We start from the raw sequence: 24,905 nt of genomic DNA, 5'->3' as shown, positions 1-24,905 counted from the left end.
CCCAATTTCCCTTTTGCGGGGTAAGGGCTACAGGGGATGGAACCACTGACCTACATCCTCATCCCTTTTCACTCTGTATTTTGAGAAAGGGTCTCGCTAAATTTCTTAGGGCCTCGCTAAATTGCTGAAGCTGGTCTCAAACTTGCCATCCTCCTGCCTCAGCCTCTGGAGTCTGCGGGATTACAGGCGTGCACTACCGCGCCCAGTCCAATCTGTCATTTTCAAACACTCTCTTCGTGATTTTTTCCTTATTGTTCCCAGACGATTAGCAGAGGTGGTACGTGAGCCCTTCTCCTTGGCAATATTTTCCCTTTTCATGAACGATTGTTCCTGCCCTTGGCGGCGTCCTCGAGGCCCTCCCGGGAAACCCCACTGAGTGAAACCCACGACCCTGGGGACGCGCTTCCCATCTCAGCAGCTGACTGAGAACACCGACTTGCTGAAGCCGCCAGGGGGAGCTATAGCTTTCTCTTTGGCGCCCCAGAATTCAGCCTTAGTTTCTTGTCATCTGCTAAGCAGAGAGGTTCCAGGGACACTAAGAAACTCACAAGGGGACATGTCTGTGTGAACCCGATCTACTTCGTGGGCTGCTGCACAGGGCATACGGTCTCGCTGAGGGCTGCTTCCTCACTGGGGAGCCTTAGGTCGTGGGCCAGCGTCTTTGATCCCACGAGGCTTATAGTCTGAGGGGTGGTGGAAGGACCTAGCCACCAAGCGTCACGCTGATGATTATCAAATGCGTGTCATGAATAGGTATTCTATTTGCCCCGGGAGCCTAAGGGAAGGAGAGCCACGAACACCTTGCTTGCAATTAAAAGCATAGCAAGAACACACACCACGCCGGAAGCCACCAAGGAGGAAAATCCATCAGCTCCCTCTAAGGACTGGGCCTGGGGAAGGGTTCCTAGAGAACCAGAGGGGACAGCAGGCTTATACCAGAAGCCCAGATGGAAGGATATTCCCAGCAGAGGGCACTTTGGGCAAAGACACAGCCGTACAAACTGAACAGTTTCCATTTGGGGGAACATAGGGGCTTTGGAGGGCTGGTAGAGGCCAGGAGCTGGCATGTAGTACAGGAGAGAACAGAAAACTGTCCTCAGAGGTGCTTGGGATCCATCTGGCAAATGGACAAGTGGGCGAGTGAAGGATTTTTGTTGCTGTGGTTTGTTTTTTTCCAAGGGAATCCGTCGGGAAAAGCCACTTCCTCTTAAAGGAATTCTGTCTCACCCTCCTCATACCCAAATGGAAAAGGATGAAATAGAAACCTCTTCTCCCAAAAAAGAAAGCCAAGAAAGCTGACACTGGGGGACACTGAGGACCAGGTGAAAGCCATGGCCGCCTCTGACTTCAGTGAGACTCAAGTTCACCCCCCCCAGCCACAAGATGGCCTTGTAGGGAATCAGAAGCTTTCTCAGTGGCCTCAGGCTTGGCACCCACTCATCCCAGCTCCCAGAGTTGATGACTCCCACTCCAGACCTTCCCTATCAAAGGACAGCTTGGTGTGTCACCAAGTCCCAGGACACCTGGTGCGTTCTCAAGTCCAACCCAGCTCCTAGATCCCACTGTGTCCTGAGGACAATGGTCTCAGCTCTCTATGAAACCTTGTCCCTCCCTTTTGGGTACAGAGGCTGGTGCCCAGGCAAGCGGGGGCCACCAGCTGCCCAGCACTGCCAGGTGCCTTGGTGCCTCACGTCCTCTCTCTTCTCATCTGAATGCTGGCTGACAACAAGAAACCCAATGGGGCCGTCTACTTTGTCTGTCTCCCAGACGGAAGGACATAGAGTAATTTACAGGATGCACCTGGGCTCTGAGGTGCTGTCACCTTGCAGGTCTTGAGGCTGCGCCAACACTTCCCACAATCAGATGAAGCCCCTCATTGACACCCTTTCTCAATGTAAACAGCAAAACTGTCATCCACAGATGCAGCCTTGAAAAATTCTCACTTCACTCTTAATGTACCACAACTGCAGTGGGGGCCGGGACAGAGGCCGGCAGGAGAGCAAATGTGCACAAAAATCTAATTTCTTTGCCCAGGACACTGCTTGCCTGCAATTTGCTTTGACTCTCTGATGCAGAAGGATATGAATCACAGTTAAATTCTACCCAATAAACAAGCTATGTTTTAAAGTTCTGTAAAACCTACAATTTTAGCAAGGCTTGATGGGGTTGACACTAAATTGAATCCAACATGTCCTATTTCCAGTCTAATGCTGGGTTCCTTTCATCAAGAACAAACAGGTCCACAATGGCTTGACTCTACGTGAACAGACTCAGTGCAAATACACAGGAAGCTCACGCAGTCACACTAGTTTCCTTCCTTGTTTTAAAATAAAAAATAAAAAAGAGATGGTGTGTTTTATTTCTCAGAGATGAATCTCCCACCAAGTTTGCAGGGCGTGCCCACCTGAGGTTTCCAGGTGAAACCATCAATCATGTTGCAAACCAAAAGCACACATTGGGGTTTTCGTCTTAAATGCTCGCTGAGGTCAGGAGGTGTCCTGAGTGTCAGAGACCCTGTCCTAAAGGTGATCGAGGGAAAGTTGGAGAAAATGAATTCCTGGTACCTGGTCACCATACTGAAAAACTGAACAGCCTGCTTTGCCCTGGATCTAAATTCAGGCAAGATCTCAGAAGGAGAGGGTGGCAAACAAAAGTATATAGCATGGGGGGGGTGGTTATTTCTTTTGAACAAACCTAACATGAATTAGGTTTTAAAAACTTTGTGGCAAATTTATACATGTGATAAAATTTCATATAACTATTCACCAAAAGAGAAAAAAACGTGTATATAAAAACTGGTGGAAAACAAATAAGGCTTAGTTCATAGTATGGTCAAATTCCTGGGTCACTGAGCTAAGGTTAGGTAGGAGGCCACCTTTGGAGGGTGCTGGGGGAAGGGTACACGGATTGGGCTAATTTTTCTGTATGAAAGTGCATGACCACTGGTTGTTCTGTGCTTGTGGATTCTAAAATTATTTCAAAATAAATTTTAAAAATAAATCACACAGGCTGGATAGAGACAGGCATGCTCACTCACCACCTTGGATGCAGGTACACACTGGTAGTGTTTCAGGAGAACAATCTGGCAAAATTCATCCAAATGTAAAATATACCAATCCCACCATCCCACTGCTAGGAATCCGGCTTACCAAATTACGTGTACACATGCATGTAGAATGTTCTTTGCAGCATTATCATAGGGAAAAAAAAAATAAAAGCAAACTAGGAGTAGGAAAAGAAGTCATCATGGAACACCAAGGGAACAGGATGCACCCAGAGAGCACAAGGCAGCTCGGTGTGAAGGAACCTCTAATTTACTCCCATACACAAAACGTGGTCACCAAGTCCATGAAGGTAGGAGGAGCCCCTGTTTCCCCTGGAGCCTTAGGCATGTGCGTGCAATTACATGGTTCGGCAAGCATGGAAAACATTTGAGAGGCACACCCTGAACAGGCCAGAGCCACTGCTTCTGGGAGGGGACATTCTTCATAGTGATGATAAAGGTCACTTTGACTTTGTTTGAAATATAGGACAGTGAAAATGTGTTACTTTCAGAATTAGAACAACAACAGGAACAGAGAAGAAAGAAAGACAACAGAACCTGGTGGAGACGGTCAGAAGTGTACAGGGACCTGACCTGGGAGCGGGGAAGGGCTGGCCCACCAGACCACAAGAAAGATGGTGTAGCCCAAGTGGCCAGGCACCGGAGGCAGGCTGAGCCCATCTGGGCTCACCTGACCTTGTCCCTATATGAAACCAGAAGATACAGATGTCCCTGTCTGCGGCCATGAGATATGCAGGGCCTTTCCATAGAAAGAATATTCTTCCCTGCCTGGCTGTTAGGCTGGCTACTGGCTTTTGCCAGTGGATGGAACTGGAACTGTGGAGAAGTGTGGAGTTTGAGCAGAAATTTGAAACCTGGGTCCACCAGTTCTGGGCCTCTTGCCCCTTTGCATGTCACTGACAGGGGAAGCCCCTTTGGTCTGGGCCCTACAAGGAAGGACACTCAGGTTGCAGAGTGACAGGCAGCTGGCAACAGCCACGGAATGAGGGCAAGATATAAAGCACTCTTGGAGCAAGCCACTGAGAAGGGGGGATGTTTGTTCCTGGATGCACTGGCATGGAGCTCCCAGGGCGCGTGGGGGCAGAAGGAACAGTGGAACTGGAGAGAGACACCCTGAGGAGAAAGAGCCCACATCCCAGGCCCTGCACCACTGCGTGTGTGGGTATCTGATGCCCACAGGCCTGGCCAGGCTGACTCAGGGCGCTAATGAAACATAAAAGCCATTAGACAGCTTAACACCCCCAGCCCCACTTCAAATCAAAGCTCCCAGGAGAACGGCCACCACTGGAGATTCTGGGTGGGCCCTTTGTTCCGGGGAGTTGGACTCTGACTACTCGAGAGCCCTCTGGTGATTACGTTCTATCTTGGAAACCATCAGAGTGTGACTGTTTCCAGAAACCAGCTGTTTCTCCTTAGGATGAGGTGCACCCTCCTAGGGAAGACATTCTCTGGCAGGAGACAGAGGGACAGAGGGGCCCCACGGCGGGTGAGAATTCCAAGCGCTCCCTCCTCTTCCTTCACCGTGTTATCACGGTTCATTCATAATCTGTTTCAGACACACTGGCCACTCGTAACGCTGTCCTCCGAATCTGGACATTTCTGCTTAGAGACTCCTGCTCCTTTTCAAAAATGTCACAGGTAGGCCACTCTTAGGTCCCTTGGTAAGGGACAGCCCAGCAAACACAATGTGAGCCTCCCGTCCCACCCTACTTCCCCCACCTGGCTCCCCACACCCCACCTCCTTTCTGAGCATCAGAGAGAGGTGCCTCTGCGGCCCATTCCCCCTCCCTAACCTAACCCTAACCAGAACCCTTCCCTCCTATCCTTCCTCTTCCTCCCAGAAGTGCTCGCTTTTCTTGTTTTTTCTTCCTGGACACGTCTGGGGCCGATTCCTGAAGCTCTGAGCGTCTGTTTGCGTGTGAACAGTTTGGGCTGCTAAACTCAGAACACACTGGATGTGCTCAGTTCTGTGGGGGATGCCAATGGAAAGGAGAAGGGCAGCTGGGTTTGCCAGGAAGCTAGTCAAGTCACCTTCGGGCACAGGTGGCACCAGACTCTCTTGGCATCCTGCAATGTGAGGGGTTGGACTTCGAAAAAGCAAAACTTGGGGTGACCTCTGAGTCTAAAACTTCCAGAAGGGGCTGAAGAATCTTCACCCTGTGCTGGACATGCCCTTCCTGAGTCCCTGGTTCCCAGCTGACAGTCTCACCTGTCACCTTCCCACCCCAAGGTCCACCCGCCCCTGCCCAGGCCTCAGCAGGACCACTCAGCAGAGGTATAGGCACATTTGTGGGAAGAAATGTTCTGGTGTGTTCCTATGCAACCAAATCGGGGGTCTGTGTAGGGTTCTGTTTTTACAAACTCTCCTCCTTGGTTGTTATAAGATTAAAACAATTTTCTCCCTCAGTAAATGCTTCCCTTGAAAACCACTGGAAGCACATAATTCGCCAGCCCATTTGCGGCTCCTATTTTCTGGGGGCTGGGAGGAGATCGCAATTGTGGGGCCCGTTTCCTTGGAAGAGGCCAGGTTGGAACAAGTGATGGACATGAAGAAGTAATGTTTCCATGACAGCTCTGATCAATGTTTCATTTATTTTTGAAGTTCAAAAAAGATAGGTGAGCATCACAGGGCCTGTGGGAAGGCACGGAGAGTGGATTTGGAGGTAAATTACTCTTTTATCCTCTGTAAATTTAATGGACACTTTCATTAAAACTGCAGGGAATTTTAAGGTAGTTCTGGGCCTATTTTAAAACTACGGTTGTGGATTTTATTTTCCCCCTTAACTCCTGGATCATTTCTTCTGCAGAGAAATCTAAACATTTTAACCATGCAGTCCATTTTCTTTTCTTTCACAATGGTGAGAAATTCACACATACCTGAGGATATGGAAACACTATTTAAAACCACAAGGGATTTCAAGGGAAAATGTATACAAAGGAGAAAATGGAAAAGCTGGCCCAGCTGATGTGGGGTGGGGGAGACACCAACTTATGTTTGTCCTTGAAAAAAAAAAATACATTCACCTGTCACCGATCAAGGATGCCAGTTCGTCACCACGCTGTTCAAAGTGTGCCTGCCGACTGCAAACGACTCCGTTGTGTGACTGTTTACATAATTACACGGCAAAACATTGCAATCTTTCTGATTTAATACATGTTTTTAACAAGCCCTTCAACTCCGGAGTAGGCTTCTATAATCAAATCAAGTCTTTTCAATTAAAACACAATTAGAAAAGGTGTCATGGTGTCACTGCTACACTTTGTCACATGAAAGGATCCAAGAATCACTTGGCTGGAAATCTGAGCTAACCAGGTTGCCTGTGCTTGAACACTGCTTTGGACCACCTGGGAGGGCATCCCGGCTCTGGGTCTTCAGTCCTAGGGGAGATGTGGACTGTCATCCTTGGTTTCTTTGTGACCAACCAAAGACAGCAGATGAAAACCCACATGGCTGGAGGCACCTATGACTCTCGGCTTGAGCTTCAGGTGCCAGCCAGTGTCATGGGCGAGAGTGGTGGGTACAAAGTTGCCAAAGAGACACCTACCTCCACCTGGCATGAACAGACTAGGGGTATAAACTATTTTAGATATCCTGATCTCACTGTTTCATTTTAAAGACGTAAAAGGAGTCTCATGGAAGACAAGTGATTTGCCAGAGGCAAGAATTTTAAGAATTTTGTGAAACAAAGGGAAATGTGCAACCCCTCTGCCGCCCCCCAGCTGAAGGTTATTTAGAGCAGTCCGGGAAAGGAGCCCTAGCTTCAGCCCAGTTCTGAGAGGCCTTCAGGAGACAGGTGGCCCCTCCATTGCCTCATCTCAGGTCAGATGCAAAAGGTCAGTGTAGCGGTGGGAACAGTGGCCTCCAAAACGGATGTGCTCATGTCAAACCCTTGAACCTGTGAATGTTATGGTATTTGGAAAAAGGACCTTTGGAGATGCAATTAAAATTGGGGACCTTGAGATGAGATCAGGGAAGATGACTTGGTCATAAATCCAAAGAGGTGTCCTCATAAGAGACAGCCACTCAGACCCAGAGCAGAAGGTAAATGTGAAGATGGAGGTAGAGATCGGAGGGACACACATGAAACCAGAAGAGGCGGAGAATTCTCCCCTCGGCCCTTCAGAGGGATGGTAACTGCCAACACGCTGATTTGGAACTTCTGGTCACCAGAACTATGAGAGAATAAATTTCTACTGTTTTAAGCCAACCAGCAGTGGCTATTTGTTATGGTAGTTGCAGGAAATTAATATGGTTGGCAAAACCCAATGACCACATGCCTGCTCTGCTGTCCATCCAGGGAAGTTGACCAGAAGAGTCACTCAGTGGGCCCATCTAGCTTCTGGCTGGGCTCAGCCAGTACACGGCCTGGAGAGAAGGAGGAGAGAGGCAAGAGGTGAAATCCCTGGCTCCTGTCCTCACAGAAGTAGCTGGTGTGGCCCTCAGCCCAAAGCAGCTTCTCGAGGGATTCCCAGCTTCTGGACCACTGGACTGGCCCCTTCCTCGCACCTTCCAGCTTATCAGGCCTGCTGTTCGCCCTGGTCTACCTGCTCATTCCTTTATCAAAACATCCTCAAGTGAACTCAGTGTTTTGCGTGCATCCTGCCAAGAACCTGGTTAATGTGGTTTATTGAAGTAGCAATACTTCTATTTTAGGGTGCATTTTATCTGTTTTATGCTATTTTTATCTGTTTTATGGCACATGTGATTTATTGTACACACACCGACTTCTGGGCACTTCACTCAGTGGATTATTCCTTATTTCTTTGTGAAATGGATGGTGGGTGTGGCCACCACTTGACCAACCAAGGAAGTGGGGATTGCAGAGGTGAAGTGTCTCTGTGACTGTGGTGCTGCAAGAGTGGAGCAAAGCAAGTCACAGTGCAGCTTTAACCCCCATTTCCAGGCTCTTTCCCACACCAGGCTGTAGTCCAGGAATGGCGGCACAAGCCCGGCCTCCTGGCTGCCGTACCTCCACATTCACCGCCAGGGCAGATATCACCAATCAATCACGGCACTTGTTCAGACTGAGACCAGGCTTGTCATTCTGTCGCTCTCTGGGAGGCCAGACAATGGGTCAGCATTGTTACACAAGCGTGCCCTCTCTGCTCCCGTCCAGTAGGCTTCCTAAATGCCCTGTGGGCCTCTCCCCCCCAGCCACTATGGGGTGGGATTTCCCAAGGACACTAGTCCTCTAGGTTCCAAGGCAAAGCCATCTTTTTCTCTGGAGAGAACTGTGGGTTTGTGGATTATCTGAGGGCCACCAGGGCTTGAGGAGGATGAAAGGGCACTTAGAAGACTGGTTAAGGAGCCTTCTGTGGCTGGAGAGGACCACCAGCTGAGGGGGCTCACAGAGGCAGGAGGTAGGGAAAGGAGCTTGGCTAGTGGTCACTCTGAGAGGGAAAAGAAGGGCCAGCAGCCCCTGGGGAGGGAACTTTGGGGGAGCATCTGGAGAAATTAAAAAAGATAATTTTAGGAAGTTTAGATGCCAGCAGGATGATGTGACTCCCTCCTCCTTTGGTCACCCCTAGGTACCTTCAGTAAAAGTCTACCTTACTGTGATTCTTTTGCCGTCTGATATGTGTGCTCGCAGATGTACCATGGTACGAAGTGGCCTTCCAGGTTGAACTCCACAATAACCCAACAAGCAAAGTCTCCATGAGTCCTGCAGTCAAGGGCCTGTGGGACTCTCCACCATGGCATTTCCCTAAACCAGTGCATTTCCAGAACCTGCTTTTTCATGGTTCAGTATATTAATGTCCCGCATGCATCCTATTCCACTGAAGAGTCTGATGGAATTATGACAGAATCCACAACTCTGCTGTCATCTTTATTTAAATTATGATTTAAGAGTTCTTTGGAGGACAAGTGACCTTTGAAATTCAGGTGGACCTGTCTTTTCCACACCTGAAACTCTGCAGCTCATATTCTTGTACAGTGTTTATTTATGGATATCCCTGCACTGCCTACCCTGTGTCATGGTCAGACCAAGGCAGGGCAGGGCAAGGTGGTGCCCACACCAGGCAATGATTCATGTCAGTCCCCCAGCCTGGTGGGGAGAGGGAGAGAGGACAAAAGGAACTTCTTCCCTAGGGTTCTCTTCCTCCGTCCTCTCCTCCTTTAATAATTGCGAAACCCAACTCCATTATCCCCAGCTCCAGAAGAAGCCAGGCTTGTCTCCTGCTTCCCAGGATGCTCACCCATCTCTAGAGATAAGGAAGACCTGTGATCGTCACATATCCCCTACAGCTTTTCCCCATATAACAGACTAGAAAACTGAGACCCGTGGTAACGTGTTCTTGGTCAATTGTTTATTCACCCAAGTATGCAAGACCATGCGAGGGCTTAGAAATACATTCATGAAAAAGACAAATGTAAATGTGGCCCCATCCCCATGGAATTCAAAACAAATAAACCAAACACTAAACAAAGAAGATCACCATAGGTTGTGATCTCGACAGCAGGGAAAGAAGCAGGGAAATAAGTCTGAGATGAACTGAGAAAGGGCTTCCTGGGACCAGGTGGTCAGGGATGGCTTCCTGGAGAAAGTGGCAATTCCACTGAAGCTAAAGGCTCCCACATGAACAGGAGGCAGAGGCCAGAGATTAGGCAAAGGCCTCGGCCTCTTTCAGAAAAGGAAACATTAGTGCTGTTGGAACTTGGTGAGCAAGGAAGTCTAAATAGGGCCAGAAAGAGAGGGGCAGACAGACATGGAGAAGAAGCCTATCCAGGACCTCCAGGCCACACAATCAGTTCCCCATAGAGCCAGACTAGGACTCTTAGCCCTCAGGTCACCTCCTCAGGACTCCTGCTATCTGCCCTCAGACTCTGCCTGCTGGGAGGGCCTTTGGATCCAAACCACCAGTCCAGCTCCTTGGACCTTCCAGGAGCTTGTCTCACTTGGAAGCAAGGTCAAGCTCTGGACAATTCTAACTGATATCCTTCCGTGGGTCTAACTTGGATTCCTCTTTCATTTGGGTATTCAGAAGGGTGATCAGCCTCGTCCTTCCCATCCAGGCTGAACATCTTCACATCCATTACAAAACAGTGTGACAGTGAGGTGAAGAAGGAGAGTCCCATAATCAAACTGCCTGTGCCTCAGTTTCCCAAATATAAAATGGACTTAATAGTACTAACCTTCATGCTGTCAGTCTGTCGAGATGTTTAAATATCTTGAAGGGATCCAGTAGGCATCCGGTGGGGATTAGCTGCTATGAAGTGCTCACAGGCCATTTTTCATTTACTGTACCATGCTATTGCCCATCCCTTGATCAGCTGTCACCCCTAGGTGTCCCAGCCAGGCCAGGCCAGAATGTGGTGGAACTGTTCCCTCTCCATCTGGCCATGTGTGTTCTGGAATAAAACCAGAGTCTGACTGAGAAAGAAAGAAGCATTGCCACTATATTCCTCTAGGGAAATGGCCCTTTTCCAGAGGACTGTAACATAAGCACACTTTGTGTATGTTTGCTCCTTGCCTTAATGAAAGAGCTGGGCTCCCACAGCACTCAGGAAACCTGGTTTTGTCTTCTGTGTGAGATGGAGTGGACTCAGCAGGCCTTCCCTTGCAGTCACACCAGCAAGGAAAGCTGAGGTCAAATACAGGAATATTTGCACATGGAACTGGAAAAGCAGCAGCAACCAGGGCTTATGGGGAAAAAAATCTCAGAGAAGGGACAAATGGATGGTGAGATGAGCTGACATTCTGCTGCCACTTTCCACTGCAGGGAATTTGCTGATTCTGGGTATGAAGCAAGCAGCTGAGGATCCGGCGAAGGAGCCAGGCAGTGGATTGCTCCACAGAGACAGAGCAACCAGCAGAGCTGGTGGTCTCGTGGGAATGAGGCACAAAAATTAGGAATGTGAGGGGCCCAGATTGCTCCGAAAAGGAAGGATAGATAAGTTGTCCCTAACCCACTTTCCCTGTGAGATGTTTGCCAAATTCTAAAACTAGCCCAAGCAGAAGGCTAAAAGCTAAGCAGGATGTTTTTGAAAAGCAGAGAGGAATTTCCAGCAGTCTTTGGATGCTTAAAATGATAAGGACCTGCCAGAGAAGAGGGGCCCGGGTGAGCACTCTGGGCTAAGTTGTAGGACCTGTAAGTATGATCATCCAACAACAGCAAGCCACACGTGAGAGAGCTAAGACCTTGACAGGGTATAGCCCCAGCTCCCACTTCATCTGCCACAAAAGACAGAGGCCCCTTCAGAGTTTTTCACATTTTTATACATAACGTCTCACATTCAATAAAAAAAAAATTCTAGTAATAGACTAGACAAGCACTCAAATAGAACTAAGTCATCAAAATCAGCCGGGGGAAAAGACAATAGAAACTCAGAGGAATTCCAGATGCTGGAATTAGCATACATAGGTTTTAAAATAGCTCTGATGGGAATGTTCAAGAAATAGAGAAATAGCTGGAGAATTTCAGTAGAGTGTTAGTACAAATGTTTAAAAAGAGTTAAAGGGAATTTCAAAAACTGAAAATGTAATAAGTAAAATTAAGAAGTCAAAAGATGGTTTTAAGGGCAAATTAGACACAACAGAAGAGAAGATCAGTGACTGTGAAGAGGTGAGAAGAAAATATTCAGGAGAAAGGCACACAGGGACAGCGTAGGAAAAGCCAGGGAAGATTATAAAGACTAATGAAAACAGGAAATGTAAGACAGAGGAAGCCGGCTGCCGATGAGGGTCCCTACAGAGACCCTTCTTTTTGCCTCCTAGTCTTTTCCCTTATCTTGCTCACCTGTGACATACCTCAGCAAGCAAAAAGCCACATTTGTTATCTACATTCACCTCCAACCATAGTTGAACTTCTTTCCCACTTGACTTTGTAACAAACTCCAGGCAATGGTGGGCTTCAAAATTTTCACTAAACTGTAAAAACCAGAATTTCTCTGCTGGCAAAGAAATCCCCCACCTACCTGTGTCCTAGTGAAAGGGCCACACCAGACTGCTCCATGCCAAACGGGGAAGGGCATTTCTGGAACCACTGAGCCACCACTAGGTAGGGACGTGAGAACGAATACCTTAAACCAATGCAAAACTGGTATCATCTCAAAAACCCACACCTTCCTATTACAACCTATCCTCTACAGAAATAATGATTGATTTTATATATAATATACATATATATATTTTAAATTTTTAGAACAGAGCCTAAGCTACAGAGAGGAAAATAAGTCCCAGAGCTATAATTTAATTTCCTAAAACTCATCAGATGGGGAAGAAACCCAGAAGGAACATTTTTACCTTTTCAATAAACAAGGATAAACCCTACACCCATTCACATGCCCCCTCGTTTCTGTAAGTATGCAGTTGACTTGTGCTGTTGACTTTTAAACCTAAGTACAGAACTCTAAATTTATCCCAACCCAATATGGTTTTGTTTTTGTTTAACTAGCATCAACTCTTTTCAATCAGTCAGCCATCCATCCTCTCCCAACTCTGAGTCATAGAAATCTGGCTAAAGTAGTGGATTTCCTTTGCCTCTGGTCAAACATACAAAAATAAAATACAACAAACTAACAAAAATCCTGGAGAGGAGCTGGGAGATTGTTGCCATTTCATACAAATTGTGTGAACTGTCCAAGATGATGTGGGCAGTTCTCCTTTGGACCTGCTCACTTCTATCCCCCACGTGAAGCTGCCAGTCACAACTTCTCCCCTGAGGGTGTCCGGCCAGCTGCTCAGCCTCTGCTTTTGAGGTGGCTGGAAGAGCTGCACTCCCACGCAAGACACCCCGGACACAACGTGCACCACCCTGGGATTCATGTTCTGCTCTAGCTCTTGGCTTAACCTCAGCTTCCTCCTCAGCTGGAGGAGTTGTGCTCTTTTTAGGAATACACATTTGTTGAGCACTTATTTAGCGTGGGCAGGTGCTGTGCCAAGCTCTACAGCCTCCATCAGACCTCTTGCACATCCTCTCAGGTGAGGAAATTATTCCCTCGTTTTAGGAAAGAGGAAAACCAAGGCTTGAGAAGTCAAGGAAATAGCAATGCGGGTGAGGGTGTGGAGAAGGATCCCTTATGCACTGTTGGTGGGAATGTGAATTAATACAGCCACTATGGAAGTCAGCATGGAGGTTCCTCAAAAAACTAAATATAGTACTACCCACCGATTCATCTAACCCATTCTTGGGTGTATACCTGAAGGAAAAGAAGTCAGCATACAAAAGGGACACCTGCATGCTCATGTTTATTGCAGCATTATTCCTAATACCCAAGACGTGGAATTAGCATGGGTGTCTGTCAACAGAAGATTGGATCAAAAAAAAAAAAAAAAAAAAGAAAAGCACCAAAAACCTGAAAGTAGAAAAGAGGGTGAACACAATCAAAGCAGATATAAGCTTGTATGGGACGTCCCGGTGAAACCCATTAACTTGTACGATTAATATGTGTAATAATCATTAAAAAGAAAAAAAGTCCAGGCAAGTGCAGACTGGGGGCCGTTAGTGAGCGCACAGCCTGATCTGGGTCTTGGCCGTCGGGGACATCGGCCTTGCGCAGGAAGCCACTGGCTTACCCTTCCTGCGCCACCTCTGCAGCCCCTTCCAGCTCCGAATCATCTGTTCTTCCCGCAACATTTGTATCATCCGGCCCCTGACGGAGGAGCCACTGTATGAATCCCCGAAACCATTGTTCTGCCTGCGCCGCTGCCATCTCGGAGGCGGGGGACGCCAGCGGGTCTCCGCACCCGCACACCGAGCCGTGAACGTTGGCCAGGTGCCAGGCCGACGATGCTCCAAATGATCGTTTGATCCGTGCATTCGCGACCTTTCCTCCGAGGCCCTGCAGTTTTCAATAGCGCCCGCCCCCGATCTCCGGCGCCAACTCACTTCACTGAAGGAGCGCGGAGGAGGCGCTTGACGGCTGGCTCCTGACTCCCCAGCCCAAGGCTGGCTGACATGCAGCTTTTGAGAGCATAAAAGGTGCCATCTTGCTGGTGAGCAGCAGCTCAGAGGTGGAACGCAAAAGGCCTGAGCCGCCGGGTTCCCAGAAAACCTGCTGCTGGCAATAAATGCCTTAAAAACAGGGCTTTCCTTCTTTTCAGGGTGATGTAAGCTTTTCCCATGAGAAACGCCACAAGGTCTAACATTACCTGGAATCCTCCACAGTTTGGGGGATTGTAGTTTAAGAGACTCCTTTTCCTGCTGTGGGTTAAGAAATGCTTCCAACCACACAGTTGCTCAGCCATTGCATTGTGGTGGCCTTTATGTTTCCGATGGGAGAGGGCTCACTGGGGTGTGTTAGCATAATTCCAGTGAGGGGGGAAATAACCAGTCACCCAAAGAAAACAGAGATTTCAACAATGGCATCCATGTTTAATATCTTTCTTTGTTTATACGTATTAACTATACTGTTGAATGTTGAAAAGGAAATCTGCAGTTTGCCAGAATCATCTAGATTGTTAACTCTAAACTGTATTCTTTCCTCAAACAGAATAAGTATTTATGGCAACCTACCCGCCCCTTCCCTCCAATCAGACCTATTTCATATTTATTATTATTATTTTACAATCAACAAAAGGAAAAGCCCAATATGCCTTTTTTTGGGGTGGGGGGAGGGCAGGTCTAAGTATCTGGAATTGAAACTTGTACTGCTAGTGGCTTATGATTTCCCCCAGCTCTTTAGAAGTCTCTGAGATCATTTTTTTTTTTTTTTTCTCTCAGAAGCTTTGTCTGTAGGGAATGAACCCTGGCTACAAAGTTAGGTTGCTTAAAACAATGGAGTTCCAGAGACAGTGAGAAACAAGATGCTGCTTAATGTGCTGGGCACTAACCTGCAGCATGGCCTCAAGTTCAGGGACAGGCTGTCCCTCTCTGTGCTCCTCTACAGCTTTGGCAGAGAACATCCAATGGAGCATTCTCATTTCTACACATAATGAGTCTCTGTTCAATATTTCTTTGTGCTCCATCACACTAGCGATATGTCACTCTGATGGTTCTCGGGATCATATTTTACAAGGACTGTGAAATGAACAACCCAAAATTGAAATTAAGAATACAATCACATGCTGGGCACAGTGATGTACAACTGTAATTCCAGCAACTCTGGAGGCTAAGACAGGAGTATTTCAAGTTTGAGGCCAGCCTCAGCAATTTAGAGAGGGCCTTAGTAACTAAGGGAGACCCTACCTCAAAATAAAAAACAGAAAGGGCTGGGGATGTCACTCAGTGATAAAGTGCCTCTGGTTTCAATCCACAGTACCATTAAAAAAGAAGAAAGAAAACAAAACAATCTATTTAATAACATAAGCAAGAATAAAATATTTAGTAATACATTTAACAAAAGAAATACAAAACTCTGAAAACTACAAAACACTGTTGAAGGAAATGAAGGAAGGTCTAAGGAAAAGGGAGGATATTCCGTATTCATGGACCAGAAGATTTTTAATATGGTTATCATATTACCAATATTCTCCAAATTGACCTATGGTTTCAACACAATACCTATATTTATATGGAAATGTAGAGGTCCAGAATAGTCAAAACAATCTTAAAAAAGCAGAAGAGGATTGGAAACTTACTTTCTGATTTCAAAACCTACTATGGAGCTTCAGTCATCGAGATAGTGTGGTACCTGCATGAGGATGGAAAGGTAGATCAAGGCAACAGACGGAGGGTCCAGAAATAAAACTTCCAGTTATTGTCAATTAAAATGTGTGTGTGTGTGTGTGCATGCACTTATGGGCATGTGTGCATGCACTGGGAATTGAACCCAGGACCACTTTACCACTGAGCTGCATTCCCCAGTCCTTTTGTATCTTTTTGAGGCAGTGTCTTACTGTCACCAAGGATGGCCTCAGACTCACCGTTCTCCTGCCTCTACCTCCCAGGAGTTTGAGATTATAGGTGTGTGCCTTAGTGCCTGGCACACAGTCAACTGATTTTTGACAAGAGTATTAGGATAGTTTAACGGGGAGACCGTAGTCTTTTAAATAAATGGTACCGGGACAACCAGATATCACATCCAGTTGCTGGAACAAATGGCATGACAAAAAGTGACTTTGTCACACGATATGCAGACACAACCTGAACTGACTGTGCTTCAATTTCTTGGGCTGCACTGATTTTTCAGTTTGTACAAATTGAAAGTGTGTGGCAACCCTTTGTCCAGTAAGTTTATTAGTGCCATTTTTTTTCAAGAGCTCAGTTCATCATTAGTATTTTTTTTAGCAATAAAGTAGCTTACGATATTATACTTCAAAAATAATGTTATTTCATACTTAACAGACTGTCGAATAGTGTAAACATACTGTTACATACACTGAGAAACCAAAAATTCACATGACTCGATTTATTGAGATATTCACTCTGTTGTGGTGATGTGGAACCGAACAGCAATATCTCCAAGGTATGCCTGTACAGAAAAAGAACTCAAAATGGGTGAAGAAACCTGAGTGTCAGAATGAGAAGTCATTAAACTCTCACTAGAAGAAATAAGGGTGAAGGCATAGGTATAAAATTTTGTGAACCTTATTATTCCACAGTGGCTTCTTAGCTTTAACACCAAAAGCACAAGCATGGAGAAAAAGATGGATACACTGGAATTAGCTGAAACTGAAAGCTTCTGTCTTTTAAAAAACATCATCAAGAAGGTGAGAAGACAACCCACAGAATGGGAAAAAATGCAAATAATACATACTACAAGGAAGTTGTTTTTAGTATATATAAAGAACTCTTACACATCAGTAGTAAAAAGAAATCACCCAATTTAACATTGGGCCAAAGGATTTGAACAGGCATTTCTCCAGAGAAGAAATACAAATGTCCACTAAGTACATGAGGAGATGCTAGTATCATAAAGTATCAGTGAAACGCAAATCAATGAGTTGTCACTTTGCATCCATGAGGAAGATAATAACCAAAAACACAGATAACATAAAGTGTTGGCAAGGACGTGGAGACATCAGGACCCTCAGACTCTGCTGGTGGAACATAAAATGGTGCAGACACTATGGAAAATGGTCTGGCAGATTCTCAAAAGGTTAAACAGAATTACTATATGACCCAGCAATTCCACTCCTATGGGTATACACTCCTATGTATATACCCAAGAGAAGTGAAAAGATATGTCCACATAAAAACTTGTACATGAATGTTCACATCAGCATTCTTCACAATAGTTTAAACATGGAAACAACTTAAATGTCCATCAACTGATAATAAAATATGATATATACATATATGTATATATATACACACACACAATGGGATACTATTCAGCAATAAAAAGAAGTACTGATATGTACTACAATACGAACATTATGCTAAAAAAAGAAATACAGCCTACAATTTAATTGCATTTATATGACATGTCAAGAATAAACAAATCGGGGCTGGAGTTGTGTCTCAGTGGTAGAGCCTGGCATGTGTGAGGCCCTGGCTTTGATCCTCAGCACCACATATAAATAAATAAAAGTAACAGATCCATTGACAACTAAAAAATATATTTAAAAAGACAAGAATAAACAGATCTATAGCAATAGGAAGCCATTAGTGGCTTCCCAGGGCTGGAGTTTTGAGGGGGAAATGAAGGAACAGTGACTCTTGATGGGTACAGTGTTTCTTGTGGGAAGAATGGAAATATTCTAGACCTGGCTGTGGTGACGGCTGCCGAACTGTGACATGTGACAACTCCCTGAGTCACACCTTTGAAGGAGGGGACGATGCAGTAGGCGAATGAATTACAGCTCAAAGAAGCCATGATTTTTAAAAAGGGTGGGGGTGTGAACACACTGGATCTCAGAATGTGTGGCATCCCATCCCAGGAAGAAAAGTAAAATGGAAAGACTCCAGGGGAGAAGGCATCTTCAAAGAGATGCAGCTCTATCATGTGGAAAGGGGAGAAAGGGGAGCAGATCTCCGCGGCCCCGAGGCAGCCTCTGCTCAACCCCCCACCCCACACATCCAAGAACCTGAGGCCCCATTCATATCGCAGCCTGTCACCCCCCAGAGAAGCCGCCCTTTGTGCCCTCACCCCTCACTTTTGCTGTTCATTGTCCATGTTCCTCACCTTCAAAGCACTGCCATTGGTGGTGACAGTCATAGAATTATTAGATGACAGTCTGAAGACCTCATTAAATAACCAGTCCCATCTAGGGACTGGTTCCTGTTTCATTCATCTCCCCAAAACCTATCTCCATGCCTGGCATTTAGGAGGCACTCAAGTATTTGTTAACTGAGAGATGAATGAAGCATAAGTGTCACAAACAACCTCCTGAGAGTCAGGGTTGACAACGGACGCAATGGGCTGTCCCGAATGCAGCCGCACCTCCCTGCCCTGGAGCTGTCCAAGCAGCCAGGGACTGAGGTATCACCCACGGAGCCAAGGAAGGCCCCAAAGAGATGACGAGATGGGATGTCTCCCCTTCCATTTTAAAATCTTACAAATAGTTCATTTATACTGAAGAAATCCTAAAAAGCAGATAAGAAAAGTAATTTAACCAAATCACCTGTAACCTCTCCCCACGCGATGAGCATGGTAGCATGGTGGGGCCTGGGTCTCGTGGATGCAGCGCCCCACCATGCTGACCACCAGTACTTCAGTTAATGGGGGATGTCACTGGATGCTTGGTGTGTGCCAGGCACTGCGCTCAACACTCCAGGTGCACTTGCTCCTAAACCTTCATATTATCCACATTTCATATCACAGACAGGGAAACTGGGGGTGGGAGAAATCATGAGACTTGCTTAAGATCATAGACTAGTGAGTGGCAGAGCCAGACTTGGACCCAGGGATCTCCCCCAGAACCCAGCAGGGGTCCCGCAGAGTCTCTGGAACGACTGGCTCATGAAGGATGTACTCTCAGCTGCCCACTAGGGGAAACTGAGCTTCTCTTAGTCCCTTACGAAAGCTCTGAATCTCATGTCACTCCCATCTCCATGGGTCACCATATTCTAAGGCTAACAATGGGTCACTTTGATAGCATCGAGAGATTTTCTTTGGCTCCTACTCCTCCCAGCTATTGGAGAAGTCTTCCTTGAGAGGGAGCCCCAAACACCTCCTTGGTTATGACTCTCCATGTCTCCCACTGTCCAGGCCTCTGTCACCCAAGAGCCATTCACAGGCCATGCTGTTATAGGCCATGCTTGGCCACTTCTGGCCACTTGCCCCCCACACACTGGTTGCTGCTGCTATGTTGCTGTGTCCACTTCAAAGGAGCTGGGGCCACCTCTCCTGCTGGTACAGGTGCTGTTAGTGCTGGTGCCACCGCCACCGCCAGTGCTGGTGCCACTGCCACCACGCAAGTGCCACCAACACTGCCAGCGCCGGGCTCACCGCCGCTGCTGCCAGGTGGCGTAGAGGAGCGAGGAGCTTTTGTGTGCTGTTTGCTCAAGTCCCACCCAGGTTTCAGGTAGATGGGGGACAGTCTGAGTGACAGGACACCATGAAGCACGGTCATCCCTCGTTATCCAGGTGGGAGTGGTTCTAGGACCCCTGCAGATACCAAAATCTACAGAATGTCCTAGTATTTCCCTGTAACCTGTAATTCCTTCCTTTATACTTTGAATCCCCCTAGATGACTTATAATACCTAATACAGTGTAAATAACTGCTATGCCATATTGTTCGGAAGAAATGACAAGATCAAAGGAGTATACATGTTCAATGCTTTTGCACACTTTTCCCCAAAATATTTCCATCCACGCTTAGTTGATTAAATCCACTGATATGGGACTAAAGGATGCAAACGACCCACTATACTCAAAATTTCCCTGTACTCAAATGAAGCTTCACTGGGGACTGTCTTGGGATTTTCAAGAGACAGATTACTTGGTCCCTCAGGCAAACAGATTCCTAGAATGCCCAACTTAATCCCAAGATATCTCTACCTCCTCCAGGGCAGACAGTGGAGGCCAAGTGCAGACTTGCTTCCTGCCTCCCCGACCCCACCCAAGTGCAGCTGACCACTGGTGTCTCTTTGTTCTGCTGTTAGGAAGCTGAGGACACGTTGGTGGCCCACCTTTTAAGTCAACAGGACCTTGTGGCAGTGAGCTTACCATTGACTCTGCTCTGGTTCCCTGTCAGTCCTGTTACTCAACAGTATCTGTTAAGCCTATCATCTTATTATGATGCATGTCTAAAAAGTCTCTTGTAGAATAAGACAGAGGGTTATATAAGCAAAAGGAAATTAGAAACGAAGAGCTGCAACATGAATGTATGTTACACATTTGAAAAAGAAAAACCCATTTCGAAATTTAGGGATATTTTTTTCCCGTAGGCTTCAAACAAGCCAATAATCTTGGTCAACTGACTTGGTATTTCCAGGCCAACCACGGGGCTCTGGGAAGCTTGACTGCAGAGGAATTACAGGATGACCGTTCACCTCTTCACCCTTGGTAGACAGACATCAAGACCACTGCTAGGCCTGGCTGGCTCCTCCCACCTCCACTTCCTCCAGCCCAGACTCCTTTCTGAAAGAACTCCCAGGCCCTCCTGCCACCTAGCCGGGCTGGAATAGATTAATTCATGTTAAGGTTTTAGAGCCATAACTCCACACCTTGCCATCCAGATAGGTGGCATGACCCCCAAAGGGGTCACATAATTTAGGGGACTCTGCAAAATGAAAATGCGGGACCCCTCATTCAAGGGGCTGCAGATGTAGGTCAGCGGTAGAGGACATGCCTGGCGTGTGCAAGGCCTGGATTCCATCCCCAGCACCACAAAACAAATACATCAAGTTCAAGATGACAACAGCAGAGCATCAGACTGTGTCAAGGCCCTTGTGTGATTACATAGGCAGGTGTCCAGGCCAGGCCTGCATCGAGGATATATAAAGGTGTACTTCAGAAAGTTATTTTTATATATAACCACAAGTTCTGATGTTCATGGAAGAATGCTAAATGTTTGCAAGTATTTTTAACAATTGAACGGAAATCCTCCCAGTCATGTCACTCCTACAGAGGTACCAGCTGGCTCAGCACTGCAATCTGGACTCCTTTGGTGCCAAAGCATGAGGAACTCCACCGTACCAGTTACCATGTTTTCATCCAAGCCACCATACCCTGCTAGAGTGCTGCATGTCAGAACAGAAGGCCAGAAGGGCTCAGGGGCTGCAGCAAAGCAGGAAGGGCAGGGCTAAGGCCCTTGTACATAAATGGCATGCAAACTCTTTCCTACCAAGAGCAACGAGACCAGCAACAGAGGGTGAGAGAGAGGGTGCTGTCCTGGAACTCCACCCAACTCCCCAGAGCTCCGTTCAGCTCGAGTCCTAGTAAAGCCTTGGTTTGTGCTCAGGCACTTGGTCATGAGTCAGCCTGGCCCACTACAGGAGGGCACTGTGGGTGTTTGTGGCAGAGGAGGACACCTGTGCCCACCGTCATTAACAAGGACAGACTGAGGGGACTGAATGATGAGAGGAAAGGCTTGAACAAAGGAGGACTTGTCACTACCTGAGACAGTGCAGGGAGAAAGCTCAAGAATACTGTTCCATCTGGGCTTTCTCCTCCTCTGTTGAACTTGCTGACCCAAACACACCATGATGCAACCGGGCAGGACTTTGAGAGCTCAGAAGTCTGTCTGGAGGACCCCAAGGGCCAAGACGCACACTGCATCATCCCAGCTACAAGGAGGCCAGAGGAACGCAGGACGCAGAGTCAGAGAGACCAGATAACACAGGTATATTCCAAGAGGCTGCAACTGCTCCTCTCTCCCCACCTCTCTTGCTCTCTTTATAAGTATGAGGATATGTTAATTCATGTGCACAGCTATATGTGTAAAATTTGGTACATATATCTCTATGGGCATGGTATATATGTTATACATGTGTACATTAAACACGTGTGTATAGTCATATATAAAGCAAGAAGACAGGGATATATGTATATGTATATAAATGTGTATACATAAAATATGCATATACATGTATAGAAATACATAGTGAATATGCATATATTGTGTTATGTATACATGCATACATTTATATGTATATGTAAAGAGCAAGGGCAGGTGGGGAGAATTGCATATCATATACACATACATACACATATACAGTCCAGTTCATTTCAATTTTTTAATATTTGATGAACATTAAGAGTTTCTGCCATGTGTTGGCCCTAGGCTGGGCACCAGGACACAAACTTCAGTAAGTGTCACCAGTCTCAAGGAGCTCGCCATCCAGGGAAGGGACAAACTAAAAACCCAAACACACAATCTATCAGCATGGTGGCACTTATAAAGGGAGGCAGCATGACTTGGTGGCTCTGTATTGAGGATAGTTGATGACAAGGACTTCAGTCAGCCCTTCTGGCTGGTCCAGCTCCTGGCCCCATCACTTTGAACCAGTGCAACATCAAACATGCAACTTGAACTGCAGGATCTTCATCATCAAAATAAAGATCCCCAATAGTGCCTCTGTCATTGGGTGGGCAGCTTCCATGGTACACCAGGGGAAAGCCTGACGCGTCCTGGCAGCCAGAGTCCCTCAGTAAAAAGAAGCTGTCATGATTACTATGATTACTGTTACAATGATCAAGAACCTAAGGTTCTGTAGCGGCACAAAAGAAGAAAGGTCAATCTCGCTTGGGGAGGATCAGGAGCAGCTTCGTGGCAGAGGTGGGATGGAGGTGAATCTTCCCTAGGAACAGGTGCTTGTCAGGAGAACAAAAGGGAGAAAGGCTTATTCTGAGGATAAGGAAGAGCCTGTTCAAAGGCTCTGAGGCATGAAACATCCCAGCATGTCCAGAGAACTGCCTGCACATCAGTACCCAAGTAAGAGTTCACCGTCAAAGAGAGGCGAGCCAGCTCTGGAAGGGCCACCCCCAAACCCTTAACAATAGAATAACAACTCAGATCTGCCCATCAGAAGGTTTAGGCGATATCCAGCTGAAGGTAATTTCACCTTATGAGGGCAGGGTCACCATGGGGATCACGCAGAGCTCATGAATACCCCCGGAGGGCATTATGCCATAAAGTAGAGGCCTGTTCATCTGCACCATCTTTCCTCTGTTCACAAGTCTTCAAAAGCTCTTTGTTTGTTTTAGTTTTCGTAACTAATTGGCTTATTTTCCCATGCTGATCTGGAGGCGGTGGAGGGCTTTCCAGAATGATTTTTAAATACTCATCTTCCCAACCACAAGGAGAGTCTTAAGTGGCCACTTTTTAGCACTTAGGAGAGTCACCCAAATCATTGGCCCTCCGAGTGTAGGCAGCAATTACAGTTTTGCAGGTCAGGACTCAGATGGAGGTAGGTGAGGGAGGCAGAGCCAAGAAGGGGTCAGAACGGTTCCCAGGAGCAAAGAATGCCCTGGACAAAAACTATATGAGAAATAATAGTCCATAGGAGTAGCACGAGAGGCAAGAAGGTCACCCAGGAAGAGGAAAAAGAACACGTGCTGTGGCATGAAAGGGGCAGAACAAACAGGACAGGGCAAACATGCAAAGGGAAGTTGGTGACAAAGGAGGACCCTGGTAGTGCAGTGTGTGAGTCTGTCAATGAAACTGCTAGACTACGTCTAGATCAATCTGTTCACTCATCATTCATGAGGTCAGCTGATTAGTCAATGCTATTTATTTCTCCTGCAAATGTGTCCCAGATAGCCTCCATACCAGACACTGAAGAGGCAGAGCCCAGTCAGCTCTGGTCTCTGTCTTCGCTCAGCAGCTCACCTGCTAGCAGACTGAGAAGGTAACTTCACACCACAGAGGGTGGCTGCAACCACAAGGGACCTGTGAGGCGGGGAGGGAGTCCCTGCAGGGCGCACCTGGCACATCCCAGTATGGTCCTGGGTGTGCTCACGTAGGCCGCCTCACTTCACCTTCACAACGCTCCTGGGCAAAAACAGACAATCTACTTTTTCTGGCCCAAATCTGCACCATCTCATGGTAGAGAAAAGAGAAGCAGTAAGTGGGCAAGGGGGTCTTCAGACAAGGAAAGGAAGAGGAGACCTCAGAGCTTCGGCTGCCTTCCTTTTAGACCTCCCTTCTTTGCAGGACTGCCTCCGGACTGGGGCTTAGATTTTCATACAACAAACAGTGGGTTTTCCGTTTCATTTTTTTCCTTTAATTTTAATGCAGCATTCTCCCCAAATGCCCATGTGTTAATCCTGCTGTCACAGCTTCACAGACCCTCGGACGTGCCTGCATGTGCACGTGAATGTGTGTGCTCAAGTGCAGGTGAGTTCAACTCAGGCCCAGCCAAGGAGTGCCATCATCCCTGCAGGACCCGCCGGAGTGCCAAGTCCAAGAGCTGGACACAGATGTCCCATCATGGCCATGGGACCACCTCCTTGTGTTGTAGTTGCTGCAGCCTGGGGGTGACATTATGCTTGGTTTATGTTGTTATCAAAAGAAAACAAAACAGAAAGCAAGAGTCATATCAGCCCATAATGTGGGACTCCAACTTTGCAGGTACTTTATGGTCAGTTAAGAAATTCAAAGAACATTTCACAATAGTTAGAACAAGCAAGAAAAACCAGGAGTACCTCACCACTATCAATCATTTTTTGGTCTCTCAGATAATCATTTTTCTCCTGAAAAATCAAATCAAACAAAAAACTATTTAGTAGGCATCTACTATGTGACAGGCACTATCCAATCCATTAATCAGTCTAGAATTTTTTTTTCATTATCTTCTTTTCTTCTTTCAGATATTTAAGGTGCTGATCAGAATACTTCAGCTGTTTTCCCTATAAACAGTTTTATTATTTGCAATGTCTTCAAAAGTTTAACACTTTAACGGTTACCAAGAGCTTTCTGTGTAGATTTTCTGTTTTGTTTTTCTTGCTACTGTTGTTTATTACCTAAAACATTCCTTTTCTTTTCCTACTCTCTGATTTTTAGGGAGAAAAAAAATCTAGCATCTGGGGTCTGAGACCACTTGAAACGTCTGGGCTGGGATTGCTAA

At 46.6% G+C, this 24,905-nt stretch overlaps 1 protein-coding gene across 3 annotated transcripts in view; it reads right to left on the bottom strand.

The window, feature by feature from the left end:
• The window catches only part of HSPA12A (heat shock protein family A (Hsp70) member 12A), a 144,481-nt gene that overhangs the window by 104,954 nt on the left and 14,622 nt on the right, over positions 1–24,905 (bottom strand). The gene's annotated exons all lie outside the window — the stretch shown is intronic.

This window comes from Sciurus vulgaris (genome assembly GCF_902686455.1).
Source record: "Sciurus vulgaris genome assembly, chromosome: 4".
Classification (NCBI taxonomy): Eukaryota; Metazoa; Chordata; class Mammalia; order Rodentia; family Sciuridae; genus Sciurus; species Sciurus vulgaris.
The sequence above is the reverse complement of the archived record's forward strand: the minus strand, read 5'-3'. Positions and strand labels throughout refer to the sequence as shown.